This window comes from Stigmatopora nigra, chromosome 8 (assembly GCF_051989575.1).
Source record: "Stigmatopora nigra isolate UIUO_SnigA chromosome 8, RoL_Snig_1.1, whole genome shotgun sequence".
NCBI lineage: Eukaryota > Metazoa > Chordata > Actinopteri > Syngnathiformes > Syngnathidae > Stigmatopora > Stigmatopora nigra.
The window spans coordinates 8067357-8085994 of NC_135515.1; the positions used below are offsets into that span (position 1 = coordinate 8067357).

The 18638-nt window shown below is 38.8% G+C and overlaps 3 long non-coding RNA genes across 4 annotated transcripts; 1 reads left to right on the forward strand and 2 right to left on the reverse strand.

Annotated features, from left to right (window-relative positions):
- Positions 1–371: 371 nt before the first annotated feature.
- On the forward strand, positions 372–3182 carry LOC144200531 (uncharacterized). 2 transcript variants are annotated; one of them, XR_013327137.1, is made up of 5 exons: positions 380–1608; positions 1795–1895; positions 2512–2577; positions 2663–3014; positions 3098–3182. It is a non-coding gene; the product is annotated as an uncharacterized LOC144200531 (long non-coding RNA). The 2 variants fall into 2 exon arrangements; XR_013327136.1 differs by having other exon boundaries at positions 372–1895.
- Positions 3183–3548: 366 nt separating this feature from the next.
- LOC144200539 (uncharacterized) lies at positions 3549–5015 on the reverse strand. Its single transcript, XR_013327138.1, has 4 exons — positions 4892–5015; positions 4112–4167; positions 3952–4032; positions 3549–3836 (listed from the first exon to the last, which is right to left on the reverse strand). It is a non-coding gene; the product is annotated as an uncharacterized LOC144200539 (long non-coding RNA).
- Positions 5016–5631: 616 nt separating this feature from the next.
- On the reverse strand, positions 5632–9121 carry LOC144200540 (uncharacterized). Its single transcript, XR_013327139.1, has 3 exons — positions 8957–9121; positions 8224–8284; positions 5632–7361 (listed from the first exon to the last, which is right to left on the reverse strand). It is a non-coding gene; the product is annotated as an uncharacterized LOC144200540 (long non-coding RNA).
- Positions 9122–18638: the final 9517 nt, after the last annotated feature.

Consider the following 18638-nt stretch of genomic DNA (forward strand, 5'->3'; position numbering starts at 1 on the left):
GGTCGTTGGGCAACACGGACTTGATTTAAGAGGTATCACAACCGTGGAGTTTAGTATGGTTAACTTAAAATATATAAATATATCCATCTTAGATGTCTTTAACTGTCAAAGACAGCCACAGAGTTACGTGTGACCGGTCCTGGAACATTTCTGTCACACCTCAAAATGAAGTTCTTTGCATTATATTCAAGTCACGTGATTGTGTTTCACTCACCGACGCGTGTGAGTGACGTGGCATAAAACGGGCCGAGACAAAGCCGGTTAACCAGCGGGGAGATCCAGCCGGGCCCGAAGGCTCCTGGCATCGGGGTCGTGGGATCAGAGTGGGTCACGGAGGTGTGGGAGGGTCCGCTCGGCCCTCTGACCTTTTGTCACTGAAAGCCTCTTCTAATCAGAGGTCTGAAAGAGCATACGGACACAATGGAGAGCCTATGAATGGACTTCAATGGTGACCATTAGACGGATCCGTGTCTCCATTCTTCTTGTTTGTTTAGTCCCGGTCAGTCTCACGTTAGCAGTGTAATCAGGCGTGTGATGGAGAGGCAGCGCAGCGGGAGAAGGAGCGATTGGAGATGGATATCCAGCGCAACAGCGTGAATGGCAGCCATATCAAGGGGAGGAGGGCACAGGGGATGAAGGTAATTGGTCGTCCACTTCAAATTGGATTTAGAGCAAAGTTTCAGTGTTTGATAAGAGAGGCCCTACCTGACAACATTCAAATCAGTCACGACGTCTGCCAGGAACTTTGGTTCACTTTATTACATTCAAGAGCTGTGCCAATATGATGTTGTTGCCAATGAATTTAGCAGATGGCTTCTTTATTCATGTCATTTATTTACATTCTTTTTCATGCTTTTCCCGTTTAGTACTACTTTGACATGATCTGTCCCGGAAAGAGTGGCTGCAGTTTACAACCATCTAGTGTCAGCCACACAAAACTGTGTTTCATTTTTTGTTTTGTTTCATTCACTTTTGAGTGCACGTTCCTCTTGATAGGTAACAACCTTATCAGGATTAAAGACACTTAAGACACATAATCTTTACAGCGACTGACTCCAGGTCGCTGTCGCCCCCTAGCGATCAGCATTTCTCAGTTCCTGTGGACCTCTCTTTTTCCCCCTCTGTATTTAAACCAACCGGTCGGTAATCAGTGATACCAAACTATCTGTAGTGAGCTGCACAAGAAAATATAGTATCCTAATTAATATTTCAATCGTATAAGGTTATTATTGATGCTTTTTAGATGTGTTGCAGCTGTAGCTGCAGTAAAGGTTTTATAGCCATGAAATAGTTATTTAGAGTTGGATTGATTCAGATGTAGAAATACTGAAGGCGTACATGTAATATGCACAGATAAATAGAAACAAAAAGTACGACATTGTTTTCATAATAATTGGTATTAGTCTAATACCCGTTATTAAAGAAAAAACATTATTTTGTGTGTTTCTCTTTAATGGGCGTGGCTGAGGTCAGAGTTCGAGTGACCGCCTTCAAAATGGCGGATGAGCCCGGAAACCAGTTTGGCAGTGCACCGCAGAGCAGCGCAGAAATGACGATTTACCGAAGAAATAGCTGATAAACGTCTTACACGACAATGCAGAGCCTTCGGTACGTTGTCATTTGTGGATTTCGAAGCCCCAGTTCTCATTGAAAGTGCTATTTGACGGCAGCATGGTTGTTAGCGTGATGTGGCCCCACATGGTTGCAGACAGAAAATGTTTGCAAACCAATTGGTTACATTGCGTCACCTCTAACTCTATGTTTAAAAAGTAATCATTCCATTGTGTGTTTCAGTTCCTCAACGATCACAGACTGCTGGGAAACATCAAGAATGTAGCCAAAACGACCAAAAAGGACCAGCTCGTCAATGCCATATCGAGCTGTTTGTCAGCAAAGTAAGTCGTTTGTAAAATTCGAGTTTCTTTTCTCTCTCTCCGTGTAATGATTTAATGCCCAACGTTCAATGCTTTGCTCAATTAGCTTGTTTTTCCATTTGATACATTCAAAATTTTAATAGCAAGAACCCGTGTGGGTAACTAACACCAATAAGTGGTGGTGTACGAATTAAATAGTACGTGTAGAATGTATACCAGCGATTCTAAACCTTATAGGACCTACCGAACGCTACTTTAATGTGAAATAAACTTTTTTTCATTTCAAATTAAAGAAATTTCTCCCAGCACTGATTGGCCAAGCAATGTCACGTGGTCATCTGCAGCCACTGAACCCTTAGGGTTTGATCAAACCCAGGTTAAGAACAACCTTTATATTCTTAAATGTGTCAACAATGCCCAGGGGTCATTTTTGACTCACATTTCAACACAGTAGTACAGCCATTTTTCCTCTGTCTAGGAAGAGATAAATAGAATCAATGATAACTTTTTGGCATTTATTTAAAAAAATGATTTAAAATGATTAACTGAAACACTTGCAGGATGAAATGACATGGGTCATTTGTGCATCAAAATGGTCAAATAACCAATTGCATAATCATGCTGTGTTTTGTAACAGTCTAAAGTCACAGAGCAGGTGAAAGCTGGAAAAAAAAAATCGACCAAGCGCAAAGTCGTGTGTGAGGTATGACTCAAGTGTTTCAGGTTACTTGATTTCTTATTTTCTTGTTGTGTACTAAATCTACTCATTTTGTATCTTTTTTTTTCAGGGTCCACCAAATCAACGCTAAAGAAAGGGTGATACATTGAATGGCAGTCTTTGACACCAACATCCCCTCACTGCTACTTGTCATTTTAGAGCAGGGGTCTCTAACTTTGGTCCTCGAAGGTCCCCTGTCTAGTATGTTTTCCATATCTCCCACCACGTGACCATTTGGTGTGTTGGAAGACATGGAAAATAGACTGGATAGGGGCTTTTGAGGACTAATATTGGAGATTCCTGTTAGACTCTTATTTTTGAGTCTCTGCCACAGTTAAAAAGAAAACCAAGCCAAAAATGTCCATTTATTCATCCTGTCTATTTTTTTTAGCAGTGGGGTGAAGCTTGCTGACTTAGAGATGGTAAGTATCTTTTTGATATGTAACACTTAGTAATTTTTTTTTAATGTTGGTGTATCATAACTTGACTTTTTTTTCTCCCTCAGAATTTCATCAGAGGATCTTTTCATTGTTGGCTGAATGCATCATTCTCAAAAGTCATATTGTGGGGAAAAATAAACTTTCTTGAAAATGTATACATGTCTTATTCATTTTTCTTGTAAAAGAAAGCAAGTGTCATGACAGGTTAAAGGTTTTTATTAAATGTAACATGGTGTAAACTTCACAAACTTTTTTCTGCTGGAAACATGCAGACAAGAAAAAAAAAAATCTGGGGTTAAACACTTAGCTGATTTTTTTGTGGAAATTAAAAAGGCAATTTTCCACAAGCTTTTTTTTTTTTTTAAAAAAAGACCATATTTTATACAAGTATTTAGAAATAAAAAAAATAAAAACTTAACCATAATTTACAGAAGTATTTTTTGGGGGAAAAAAAGGGGAACACTTAGTCAAAATTTTACACATTAAAAAAATACCAGAAAATTTGTCAAACAGCATAGTTTTACACAAGTATTTTTATTAAAACAAGAGGATATTTTACAGAAGTATCTTTGAAGAATAAAAAAAGAAAAAAAAAAAGACTTGACTCGTAAAGAGTTGTTGTCGCCAAGTCTTTTGAAAATGTTGGGCAGGATTTGGAAGTCTTTTCTTACAAGAGAAGAAAGACTTAGAATTAAATCCTGCCCCCATATTGGATTTTTACAACAAATAACATTTCTGGAACTTCTTCACCATAAAAGTTTGATGCTTCATTTTGCCAGAATGAGCCAGAGAACTGGACTTTACCTATAAAAGAGGGGGAGAAGTAACAACTTAGTGAAATAATTCATAAAATAAATCAGATATTACAAGCTTATTTGGATGAATACTTAAATATTTTACAATAAACAAATATACTAACCTGCCAAAGGGTCACTTCTCCAAAGTGCAGAAATTAGAGACATCTTCAAGCGGGCAACTTGCGAGGAAGATCCGATGCTTGCTAAAAAAAAATTAAAACAAATCATAGTTATCATATATATAGAGATAGGCTTGTAGTTTTGTAGAGGAACTAGTTTTACCTTGATTCGGCCCAGTCTTCTCTCCTGTAACCTCAAGGGTTTGAGTGGTCTTGGTGCTAAAAAGGGGAAAAATTGATTTAATCAAACTATTTGCCAAACAACTATTATAGGCAAGAGAAATCTTACAAGATATTTAATAAACAATCAACATAAAGAACAAATGAACATAAGTTCGTGAGTGCTCCGTGCTATTTTCCCTTTTCCAGACAAGGTGATTAAATATACAGCCTGACATCAAAAACTAGGAGAAAGTTGGCTTAATTTTTGTATAAATCATTTTTGGTGAGAACAGAACAATTACAAATTGGAAAAGGCTGTTTAGCGCGCACACGGTGAAAACTATCATTACATACAAAACACCGGCAACTTGCCTCTGGATGTCCTATCTGAGTGAACCTTTACCCAGCAAACTATCCGTTGATGTCTCAGCTTTGTTTGATTAAATTAAAAGGACATACGAGTCCATTGTTTGATTAAGTTAAAAAGAGACACGACTACACGACTCAATAATTGAGAGAAAACGGACAACATGCTTTTAGAGTCAAATGCTAAGAGTCATCTTGACATCAATGCTAACTGGCTACATGCGGCACACACAGCTGGTGGGGGTAGGGGAACCCAAACTTAAAATTGTCGACGGTGTGGCATTAAACCATTAAACCAACGATCTGGCATTAAACTAAACGATTTGTGGTCGTTTTTTGGACCAATTGATTCCTAAAAAATCAACAGGTAGCGTGATAAAAACGCACTCCAACGAGCAAAGTGCTCCACACCTACCTCGTCGACCGTCGGCATAGCAAATGCCATTGGAAAGGGCGAAATCCTGCACATGCGCTTAATTTACACAGCTGGGTGACAATAATCGCAACCACGCCCATATGGTCCAACCATATTGAATGTGATGAAAGATGGTGGCTTGCTTGCCGTGCTCCAAGAGGTAATTTGTCCTCTCAACTTAATTAATGTCTATGTTTTGAAGATGACGTAGGAACCACGCCCATATTGTCCAGCCATATTGAATTTGGAAAAGATGGTGGCTTGCTTGCCGTGCTCCACGAGGTGGTTTGTCCTATCAACTTAATTTTTGTCTATGATTTGAAGATGACGTAGGAACCACGCCCATATTGTCCAGCCATATTGAATTTGGAAAAGATGGTGGCTTGCTAGCCGTGCTCCACGACGTGGTTTGTCCTGTCAACTTAATTTATGTCTATGTTTTGAAGATGACGTAGGAACCACGCCCATATTGTCCAGCCATATTGAATTTGGAAAAGATGGTGGCTTGCTTGCCGTGCTCCACGACGTGGTTTGTCCTATCAGCTTAATTTATGTCTATGTTTTGAAGATGACGTAGGAACCACGCCTATATTGTCCGGCCATGTTGAATGTGAAATAAATGGCAGCTTGCTTGACGTGCTCCACGAGGTGGTTTGTCCTCTCAACCTAATTTGTATCTATGTTTTGAAGACTACACAGAACAGGAGTGATGATTGTGGTCTGGATGCTATAAAACAGCATTGAATTAAATGGTTTATTGTCATTAAACAAGTATAATGAAATTTAAAGCTTTTACCACATAGTGCACAAATAAAAACAGACCGACAAATACATAATCAATAAAGACGAAAGAAATAAGTAGTCAAAGTGAGGTGAGCAGAGTGAAGGATGAGTTCCTTGTTTTTTTTTTTTGTAGACGTTCAAGCCACGTCGCGATGATGATGGACGTGTGATAGTCGTGATTTTTGTGGTCTTAATGCTATAAACCCCATACGCACCTGCCAAATACTCACAAAGAACCGGGCTCGGGCTAGGTCAGAGGGATGATCTTACCTAGGAAATGTGCTCTGATGAGCGGGCACGGTAAATAGACGTAATACCAACTTTTGTCCGCCAGACGGCAGAGTAGAGCCGGGTCAACCAGTGTCAAGTGCACACTTGGAGAACAAAAAGTCGCTACGAAGTTTCATAACGGGAGGATCAGCTTGCCTCCCCGAGAAAATGAACTCATGAGCGGGCAGGTGTAGTAGAACCGGGCCGGTTCACATGTATAGGACAGCTCACACAGAGAATGTACACAGTACATCAACAACATGCAGCAGCTGTTACATTTGACATAACATACACATTAGAGCAGACCAGCGGGTGAGGTGCTTACCAGCTGTTGCATGTTTTTTCTTAACAAAAAAAAAATCATTTTGTTTTGTAGAAAGAGAGGTCAAAAGCATAATTTATGACCTTTTAAAATCACGGTCACTCTCATTCACACTTTGCGTGACCCATCAAAATAAAAATGGATGGAAAAGTAAATAGTAACAAAACTGTGTTGCCAGATGTTATTATATTATTCAAGTTTAAGTTGAAAAATACTGCATGCAAGTGAGCATATCAGCAATAAAGAAAAGGAATAAGGATTTTCATGTTGTGTGTTTTGAAATTCTCAATCATTTGCTATTGATTTGTAATAAAGACGATGCTGTCTAATCCAGGATTGGCAATTTACCATTTTGACCAATTTATGGTGTGTATTAAAAAATGGAATAATGGTACATAATTGTTTTCATTCTGAGACTATCAAAACCAAGACAGTACTAATCTCTAATTGTATCCTTTTGAAATGTATGATAAAAAAAAACATACATGTGATTTATGCTCCTATAGTACTATACTGTGTATACTTGAAATACCCAACTCAGCACATTACAAACATCTTGATATCTCCACAGACCATCTTTTTAGTCTCCAGATGTCTGGCATGTTACCAAGACTGACTAGTGGGAGACAGCACAGTGCCACGGGGGCATCCAGATGGAAAATACACAGAAGACAGAAACTAGTAGAAAAAGAAAAATGGAACTAGGCTGTTGCTTTAACACATCTGCTAACAAAACTTCCAAGAATAACTCTTAATGCAATTTTATTTTTTTCTTGTGGCGACACAGCTAGGAAATCCATCCCTCTATGCTACAAATACTTGATTTTCTTGCAAGGAAGTGACTTGGAAGATATCATGGGAAGAAGTTTTCTTGTTATTGCATTTTTAATTGTAATGGATTACAAAGATTTAACATTCACATATAGGAAAAATCTTCTTCCACAACATTGTGTAATTTATTAGCATAATAGAATATCAAAGATCTTATTCAGTTACTCGATTAGAGTACATGCTGTATATTTTGCTAAAGAGCACAAAACTATAGTCCATTGTTTTAATGGTGTTGGGGATCAATTTGGCCATTTCAAATTTGCCCTGAAAAAGGAAAAACATTGTTGTGAGTAACAATCATCAGTATTGTATTACTATATATTTTCATTTATATTTCACGGCACCACCCAGCACTGCCTTTCCTATCAACACAAGTCTATTATTATTACATGTACTACCTATTAAACATTTTGTACATTAGCTTTTTTTCCAAGAAGTGCGAGCTACAGCTGGATTCAGGCATTTCACCACCACTGTTGATAGCAATGTAGAAGAGAGGGGAAAAGGAAAGGGAGACGCCGAAACTAACACAAACAGAACCCTCCTTCAATTCCTTCATGATGAATGACAGGTCTGAAGGTTAATTTAACAGTCATTTGTATACTCAGTCACACTACTTGTCGGGATTTTTCCCAGACTCCTGCTTATCAGTCGTCATTTACTTGCCTCCGTATCCATAACGCAATGTTTAAGGAATGTCATACTGTAATATTTTTCCCAACGTCTTCTATTTACTGTTGGTTGCCAAGAACACGCTGATCTGTTTTTAAAGGCAATAGATGTGATGAATATCACTCTAATTTTCATCTCCCACTTAACCTTTACCCTCTGCGAAAACATTTCACAGTTTTTTTTAAAACTAGCTATATGTGTCTTGTTAAAGGTTGACAATTCTGATTGAATCATTGATTGTAACCCTGTCATTACTGATGTCAATTTGAAAATAACATGCTTACTAGATCCTACATATACTCATGTACCTATAAACATGTTTTATTGTTTTATTGTCATAGAAGCAGGGCCCACCTGTTTGGGTGAGGTTGTTATTGGGTATATCGCAATAAAGGATGAAAGTCACAGCAGAAAGGTGTTTTTCTTCCAAAAATGATGTGTAAAGGTGTCCTACCTTACCACTAAATTGGGTCGGCGCAGCCAGGACCATCGTGTCTCGCCAAGTTTTCCCGTCACTACAGAAAAAAAGGAAAGGAAATTTCAGTTACACACATCGGACAGCAAACACGTATACAATTATGTATACAGAAAGAAGCAGGAGAATTTTACCTGTTTAAGCAATGTTTGGGTGTTATTTTGGTTAAAACATTGTAAACCAAAGTTAAAATATGTCAAAAATAAAAACTCACAAAATACCGGTGTTGTTACATAGTTCATGCAACTAACTTTAAGCAGGAGTGACAAAGTGGAAGTACTGCAGTGTGCATTGAAGAGTATGGATTTTTCCCCAAATCTGCAGAGTGTAATTCTAAAAACTACCACAGGAGGGCAGTGAGTTAACATATTTCTGGTCAGGCATAACCATCAATAATCCTTGCAAATGCTCAAAGTTTGAGTTTACGCACTTAAAAAATGTAAACAAAAAATCAATAATCGTCTATCAATCGTCTATTAGGATCCGACAGCCGTTTCTGGGCACTATAAAACATTGAAAATCTCTACGATGCACGGTTTGGACGAACGTAGTGACAATGGTAAAATAAAACATGCACCCATCCATAAATCATGCTTGATCTATTCTCTAATCCTGATGAAGCGTGATTAATGGATCGGGGATCACCTGTAAACACGCTGACGGAAATTCTTCCAAAAATAACGTTTGTAAATGACGTGCAAAGGGGTCCTACCTGCAACCACCGTGTCTTGCCGAGTTTTCCCGTCACGACCGAATAAAAAGTGTTCCTATTACACCTAGAAATTCGCTGCCGTAAATTAATTTGAAAATTACGCGTGTAAATGACGTCAGAAGGCATCAAACTTTACGACAAATCAGCCACGCGGTGCGTTTAGGGAACATCATGTAAAAACAACGATGCATACATCAACGCTTCTTGCAGCTTTCACAAATAAAAGATTAAGTTTACACACGTCAACAAGGTGAAAAAATTAAATCGCTCGGCTATTAGTATTTGACAGACGTTTATGACCACCGTAAAATCAATGAAACCTTCTACAATGCACGTTTTGGACAAATTTAGCAAAGAATCATTGGGTTCCTGTGGGGTGCTGGAGCCTATCCCAGCTGACTCTGGGCCAGAGGCGGGGGACACGCTGAATTTAGCCCATCGCAGGGGACCCATGCACACTGACAACCATACCTAGGGGCAAATTAGAGTGTCCAATCAGCCTACCATGGATGTTTTTGGAATGTGAGGGGACACCAGAGTACCCAGAGGAAACCCGAGCAGGCCCGGGGAGAATATGCAAACTCCACACAGGTGCCCGTGACCTGGATTTGAACCCAGGAGCCCAAGGCTGTGAGGCAGACGCACTAACCACTCACTCCACCGGGCCGTTTTTCCACTTGTATATTCTGGATGCCTGTGGAGCTCGGCCTTATTATACTTTGATATCTATATTCATTCAGGCGTATTTATTTGATGAACATGTTAGTTTCCTTTGATTGGTGATCTATAATGATTGATTCTAAGAGTCATGGTTTAGTGAACTATTGTCTCTTCATGGAAAAAGAACTACGAGCCCTTAAATCCACTTGGACTGTTGCCAAATAGAGTAATAGCAAATGTTCCCACTGAGAGGGGAGCAGAGTAAAGTTTTTTCCACTTGCAAAATTCCTTCAAGAGAGGGGCATTTGTTAATCATTGGCACCTGTTATAGATTCTGGGACCGCTTGGTAGGAACACATCCACGTAGGCATTTGCAAACACACGCATGCATACCAAGTTGGACAGTGGGAACATCGCCAGGTTGTTTGGTCAGCCTATATTGAGGTGGTCAAGCTCATAGGCGAGCCTATTGTGTTACGTCGTTCTAATTTCTTTATACATTTTACCAGAAACAGAAATGAAGGGACTTTCCATTGCAGAGAACTCCAGCGCAAAAAAATGGTTTATGCATTGATGATGTCACCTACCAGTGTGTCACTGCACATTTGGAAGAAGTTAGTGCTTAATCTGTGCTACAGTCCAGTTTCAACACATGCTTACTCTGGCTTCAGCACATTTTCTAAAAACTAGTGTATTTCTGAAAATGTTTTTTTTTTCTACATTGTCCAACTAGCTGCCCCCCCCAATAAATAAATAAATCTCCCCACACATTGAAGCGCTGAGTAATGCTTGTGCTCAAGCCACATGACAACAAAGCAGAAGAAGCATATGATTTCGACAATAACATTGCCAAACATTCGTTCAAGCGCAAACAGACACAATTAATGCAAGGCAACACTCTCCTGGCCCCTATTAATCCGATTATCTGATTGGTCATTGTAGTATTACTCACTTCAGATTAACATTCCTTTTCTGACTCACTTGATCGTCTCCATGGATTCTGATTAGTGAGATGTCCAAAGAGCAAATACTAATCCTCAAACCATGACACTAAAGTCAAAAGCATTAGAAGACCTTTCTTGGGCCATAAAAAGCTTTCCTGAAATATCTTTTAGATTGGTGAATAAACCATCCTTATTATAAAAAAAACATTCCTGTATTATATTTAAATTAATCTCTTATGAATTTTTACTAAAGGCATTCATATTTAACAGCAGGGGTGACTCAACATAATCTTTCCAGTTATGTAATAGAATTACGGCATAAGCATCTACGCGATGTAATTCTTCTTGCTGTTGAACACTGAGCGATGAGTGCATATTTTATGAGCGTATTGTTGTTCAGGTCATGCACTGACGTGAATATAACGTATGTTTGAAAGACTACAGATGTCACAGCTGTCGTGGAGAATGAAGCTGACGAAATCGGTTCTTTAGTCACAAGGAAGCAGTCCATGTCCATCTTGTTAGTGTTGCATTACCTGGAATCGGAATGGAGAATAATATGAGAAGCCAAAGAAAGGGGATTTTAGGCGAAATAATCTTTGGGTGTGGTGGTGGGATGACGGTGTATGATCATTAAACTTACTGAAGCAATGCAGCTGTTAGCGTTGGCCAACATACGGTGTGGCGAGTAACAAGTGTGCCGGTTCTGGAATCCAGGGGAGGGGATTTCTCTTGTTCTCTGTCATTCATTTTCCTCTCACTATGAGATAAACACTCCGCCCATCGCATACAGTTTACACACATGGTATGGTGACTAATGTAAAAATGTCCGAGTTCAGGAAAATGATAAACATTGGCAACATTTTGACTGTAAAAATGCACGCATGGGAAAATTCTGTCATTCGCATTGCACTTTGACCCTATATGCTTATTTCCATGACACAGCTTCACAGGGAACTAGGGTTCAGTATCTTGCTGGAGAATGCGTAGGCAAGGTCACCAGGGCTCCCAGCCTGAGTAACGTCAACTCTACCACTGAGCCACACCATATATAGGAGAAAACACAAAGTTATTAAGTCTGTCACAGCAAGAATAGCTTCAACTCTTTGGGGAGGACATTCTACAAGATTTGGGAGTCTGTCCATGGGAACCTTTCTCCAGTCATCCAAAAGAATAATAGCTCAGGAGTCACAGATGTTGGAACAGATGACCTGTCTCAAAATCTCTATCCTTCAAATGTTTCATTTGGCCTGAGTGAGGACCTGTAGGTGAGCTAATAAAGTTGATCCCCATCAAATTCATCCAAGCATACATTTGGACCTGGCATTGCATACAAAGGTGCAGTCATCCATAGGCAGTGAATGAACCTCTTAAACATTGTAGCACATGCCTGATGGAAAACTTCACATATGTGCAGGTAATCCCAAAAACATTATCTGTATCATTTGCTTGCTTTGTCTTGCCCATAATTCCATTTTCATACCATTGTTTGTTGCCACTTGATGGCAGCACAACTGATTCAGAGTGAAAGCACAATAAAGACAGCTGGCTGGCTGATATTACCCAATAAAAGTTTGTTTTTGTTTTCACTGCTGGACATGCAAGTGTATAACATTAGCAACAACCAAAGGAAGTGAACATCCATGATGAATGCAAATACATTTTAATTTAGTTAACTTTTTTTTTTATACTGGAAACAACTTGTGCAGAACATCAGAATTCTGTCTCGCGCCGGTGTCATGATGATGGTGCTACTTGGGGCTGCATCCATACCGTGAGTTGTTAAGACATCTCAGCTGCACAGAAAAGTTGCACCATGCCGCCTGCTTTGTCAAAGTAAAAAGTAAATATATTTCATGTCAAAAGAACAAGAGAGTCACTGACCGTGCATCACGTGCTTCTTTTTGGCACTGGTAGCAAATTCCTGCCCAGTGTAAATGTGAATGTGGTTGTCTGCCGCTATATGTGCCCTTTGTTCGATGTGACCAATTGGCTTTTTGCCCAAATTCAGCTCCCTGTAACTCTGAATAGGATGAATGGTACAGAGAGTGGATGGATAAGCTGCCAGCCATGACTTGAACAGCACACATAAACAAGTGTAGGAAAACCCCTTCTGATTTGTGATGTGGGTTCAATAAAGGGTGTCTCGTGTTTTTTGCAGTGCCATATGAGTGAGACACCAACTATGCTATAAACTTGTATTTGGACAGCTGACTTACTTTAGACAGCCTTCTCCATCCTTCTGCATGACATCATGTTGATGGCTGATTGTCCTCAACATGTTTTGAGTGAACTTCTATGTTTCTGAGCTTGACAAAGGTTCTGTTGTATCAAAGGTGTCACTGACCTCTCCATAACAGCCGCAATAACCACACCCTAGAATTATGTCTCATTAAAGAGTCTTAGCGATGGTATTACTCCATGGGAGACATTTTAATATAGTGCATGTTTCAAGGCAAATTGCACAAATACTAACACATTTATGAGGACAACATTGTTGTCTGCAGTCTTACTGCAGCCCAACATGTTGTAAATTACATCATCCCTTTGATTCATCAGTGGACAAATCATCCTTTGAAAAAAAGTCTACATTATAGCGTAGAACATTTACAGCTGTAGGTAATGCCTCACATTTTTGTAACATCGTTACAAAACTAAGCAACTTAGATAAAGCTGCCAATTGACAAAGAAATAGCAAGTAGATGTGTGAATGTGTTTATACACTGAGTTACTACGAATTCCATGTACTCCACCAACATACCAGTACTAAACTAGGATGTGCTCCAGCACCTTGCAAACCTCATGAGAATTTGTGAGATGTAAGATTTTTTTTTTTTTAGTAAAGATAAAAGTATCCTAGGTGATCACTTAAAAACAACTACAGTAGGTATGCTCATAAATAAAGATTACAGACAGTCTCCAGCTGTACTTTGTTTGAAGATATTTTATGATTTCAATATCATATCAAGTTGTGTCTGGAATCCATTTAGTGTCTGACGTGTTGAGAACATTGTGTGAGATATTTAACAAAATAAAATGACACCAAAACTCCATGAAAAAAAACAGTTAGCTTTGGGTATTGGAATGGAAGCCTGTAGATGTCTCTGCAAAAATACTTTTTCAGCATCTAATTGTTCCAGACACTCAGGAACGTGACCTTCTGATCATGTCATCGGCAAAGGAACTGAATGTGGGTCTGGTTTTTATGTAAATTAACCTCACTGTTACACAACGATTGGGGTAGAGTGCAGATTAGTTCACTTACAGACACATCATCCGAAAGATTTATTTGTTTTTTTGATTTCACGCTTGATGTGCTCGTTAATATGTGGTATAGTGGGGGATGGAATAGTTAACAATCGGGCATGTGAGTATGAGCCAAACCTGTGAGTAAATGTCTGTCTGCAGGCTATGGAAGTTGAAGAAAGTAGACTAAATGGCCATTTTTTAGCTATGGTAGCACCAGCATCAGCATGTTTTTTTGTGACAGTGTGCAACGTGGCGGCAATTCTTTGGTTTTGGAAACCAGCAAATTTGTTTGAAGTTTGAACTTTTGTTGCTAAGCAACAATGGTGATTTCATTGTACGTACTTGGTGACAAATAGCAGAGAACACCCAGAAAATATTTCCCCAAAATGTGACTTATCTATGAATTTTCCCAAAAATACAGCTCACGCTGCATCCCATGACAACACTATTAGTGTTAAATTGTCTCCTCCAGGGACATGTTTACCCTGCGGTTAACATTTCTGCAAAACATTACATAGTGTTTCATAGGGTCTGACATGAAGAGAGAATTTCAGCCATATGTTGGACCGGTGTGGCCTCTAAAGTTGCATTCAATAAAAAACATGCCAGATGGGTGATGTCAGTTCAAGAAAGACATCCTTGTGGCCAAGCTATCTTTTTCACATTGCAAAGAAAGAGCCCAAGTTTTTCACTCAAAGGGGATTAGATAAAGCATTTTTGCATAAGTAACATTAAATCATGTTTAACACAACACTCCTGCAGATAAGAGCCTCCGAAAATGAATAAATTGATCCAATAAAGTAATTTCAAGAATTGGCTCAAAATTACAAATAGAATCTAAAATTCAATTTTTTCCAGAAGAAAATATACTGTTGTGGCTGCAAGCAGTGAGGTACTCCATTTTCTTTAATTTATATTTCCTTTAAATGTGTCAGTGTTTTTTGTCCATGCATTAAAGTCTACCTGAAGACCCACTAACCACTTTGTTTGACCCTGTGAGAACGTGACACTAACTTGGCATAAAGCAACCTATTTCACAGTCTGCTGAACATAGTTCGCAAGAGTCAACGTGGCTCAGCAGTCATGAAGATGAGCTAAAGTTGGGAAAAAAAGGAGGGGGTGGGGGGTCACAATTCTTTGTTGATGTCATCACAAGCCACAAGTTTTATTTTTTCTTTCCAAAGCAGTGAGTAAGTGGGCAGGTGCACGCATGCATATATGTGAGAAGCCGAGGACTTGCACATATTGGATCTTCCCTACTCATTTGCCAATAGTATCTGTCAGCAGCAGACAGAGACCTTGTTTTAATGCCAAAGTTGAAGTCGGCTTGCCCTATGCAGGCAGTTACCATGGTACTGAGATACACCAACGAGAAACAGTGTTGTTGCCTTCATAGTGTCATGTTTGTACATTCCACGTTCAACTTTGTCTCAGGCAGAGAATTAACCGAGTCAACATTGAGCAGAGAGACAAAGTTAAGCCACCCTTCATTTTGAGCCCTCACTAATAGGGATTTGGTTGAAGTCTCAATCACAGGGGGATCTTCGGAAGACAATACATCCTTCAAACCAATACGGTCACTCCCAACATGATGAAAAGGAACTATAGCACAAAGGAATACTTGCAAAGTTCGGGTAAAACATTCCATCTTTGATGTGGAAAAAAAACAAAGCAAACAACCAGGTAATGAAAAACATCACTTAAAAGTGCCAGTGACATTGATTTGTACGGATAATTACATGGTGGAATCTTGTTAAAGAGTATTTAAAAAATAACTATCAGGACTCACATATGCATAACTATTGAAATTATACCCACTGACTGGTATCTTACATTAAAGAACCCATAATTTTACAATGGCAAAAAAAACGTTAATTTATCTCCCTCACCATTTGATGTGGCAACAGATTATGTAGTGCTTCATTTGACTTACTTGGAAAAAGTTAATACAGGTTTATTCCCCTCTCATGTATAGATGGTCTTGTCAGACTTGATTTCACACCATGAGGCGGCGATTATAAACAATTAAAACCAAAATGGCATTGGTTTTGAGGAAACTTTGGCTAAAATGAACTCCATAACAATACCGAGCAGAAATAAAAGTAAGCTCCAAACTGTCCTTCCTTTCCCCCATGTTTATTAAAGGCACAACTTTCCAAGTGGAACTCCCAATATAGCCCCAGGGATAGTGGTGACTCAGTAACTCCAGTCAAACACAGCACGTGCATCTTTTTTGGACAAAGGTCAACGACATCCTGTGAATGTATTAAGCCTGCAGCGCTCTCAGCATGGTGTACCATGAAAGAGTTGTCACTTTTTCTTTTCTTTTTGACATAGTCCATACTAAGTGGACTTGTTGACATATTGTTATGATTGAGCAGTTTCTTACACAACACTGGACATACATGAAAGACAAAGCTATGGGGGTAAAACCTGTCTCGGCATGCTGCGTATGTGTCAGTTTACAGTTAATTGGACCCCTATATTCTGTTTCTGACTTTGTGTCAAAATGTGTACCTTGTTTGCTGTCATTCTTGAAATAAATGGCTCAAGCCATTTTGGAACACACACCCAATACGTCAAGTTCTTTTCAGTGAAGAATTTCTACATGCCCCAGGACAAAACTTTTTTTTTTTTTACACACAAAGGTATGCATTATACTTTTTCTCTTATGATGGATTTCAATGACATTTTACATTGGAAATAGACTGCAGAACTTTTTCCAGGCAAATGTTTAACAAACCAAAATTTTTTTTCTTCTATTGTTGTCTTATGGCAACCTTGCACATATGTTGTGTATTTGCATTTTTGTGGAAAAAAAAACAAGGGAAAAAAGCATTGACTTTTTAGGAAAAATATTCAAAAACGTTGCCACTATTTAGAACTTACAGAAATATTGTAGAACGTGATAATGATGATGAATGTTTTTAAATTCATGAGTCACGGTGGTCTAAGGGGTGAGCACACAATCATCTTGTCATCTGGTCAGTCTCTTGCATGCTAAGCAAGCGCTAGACTCCAATGAGCTTGACGTGGACTAAAAGAAACATTGTATTAATTGTTCAAAATGTTACAAGATGTGCGTGTCATGCCTAAAGGATTTTGAATTCAAATAGCTGTTGTGATGTGTTAGACCAAGTTATGTTTAATGCATATGTGATTAAAAACATTAAACTGGCCCTAATTGCCAACATTGACTGTGGGGACTGACAAAAATATTCCATTGCATATTCATATCCCATTCATTAATTTACAACTTAATTATTTCGAAGTGAGTTGTGGTAATCTCGTCCTTTCCTGATTTGCCACATTTTATTTACCCGTTGACTTGTATGGAAATTCTTTGTTATAAGAACTGAAGGGCTCAAAACTTATGAATTATGATCTACTGATTTGGAATTAACAATAATGCCTGTATGCTACTTATGCACACAAATCTAGGGATTAAAAGTAACATTGATATCTTCAAGTACGTGCATTGCAGAGAAATGTTTTATATAACATCAGAGGGATGATTTATTCAGTGTGGTCTGAAGTGCTCAAAGTTAAGGCTTTGCTCATAAAAATGATAAGGATACATTAGAACCTCCACATGCTGGATATGAAATCCTAATCTGATTTACTAAAGTTATTTCATATAGATGGTTGACTTTCTAAGCCATACTTATGTAATAACTGTTCCATTGACTCACTGAGCTGGCAGGATTAGAATACAGAATTACGAGGAACTTCTTGGAAAAGACCAACTAACTCGGCAAAAAAAAAAAAAAAAAAAAAAAGTATATATATATATATATATATATATATATATATATATATATATATATATATACACCCATCTTCAACACAAAAACCATTGGATACAATACAACTGAGATTTTTATTCATAAATCATACTTTATGTAATGTCTTTAGGTATCCATGGAGCTTGATTTGGATTGACAGTTATTGGATATCCATGATATTCTGTTTCCAGCTATTCAGCTTTTAAGCCGGATTTCAAACAACCTCACATGGTAACTTACTAAATCTTTGAGCTGAGTTTTATTTTCTCTTTAAATCACAAACACTGTTCAATACTTTTGACAGTTCTGGGGAACATGCTGACTTTTAATGGGTGGCAGATGACGTAGTTTTAGTCCTCCCGTGATCTACCTTGTTCAAGGAGCCAACCTCCCAGGAGGATAGGGGAAGGAGGGGATGGGAGCTTTGGGTGTTCAATTGGCACCGACTTCAGTCGGAGGATAGCGGAGACACGTTTCGTTACCAACAAAGGGCGCCAAAATAAATCATAGAGCGGCAAGTATCTTCATCTGTTCAACATCGAAGGAAAGACTTAACATGCAGCAGTGACAGCTCGTTTAGGATCCTGATGAGAACCTAATGATTGTTAAATGAGTCAGATGTGCATGTTCCAAAAAAGTGTCAGTATTGCGATGGGCACATTGGGATGTCGTGATACTAACTAGACATTGTTCAGGCCCAAAGGAATGGTTCAAATCATAAAAGCCGCATGTGGCTTCTGAGCCCTAAATTCCCCAACCCTGGGCTACAGACAGGGACACTTGGAACCGTTTGCGAGCCAATCCCATGGCACAAGGAGATACACAACCTTTCACACTCATACTTAGGGAAAATTTAGAGTGTTCAACCTGCCTAACCTGCATGAATAAGGAATGTGGGAGGAAACCAGAATGACCAGAGAAAATCCCCACAAAATCCCCACAGTGAGGACACACCTGGGATCAAAACCTTGACCCCAGAACTATGAGGCCAACAGGCTTATTTTATTTGGTTGTCCATTCGTGCATTTTCTATATTGAGCACAG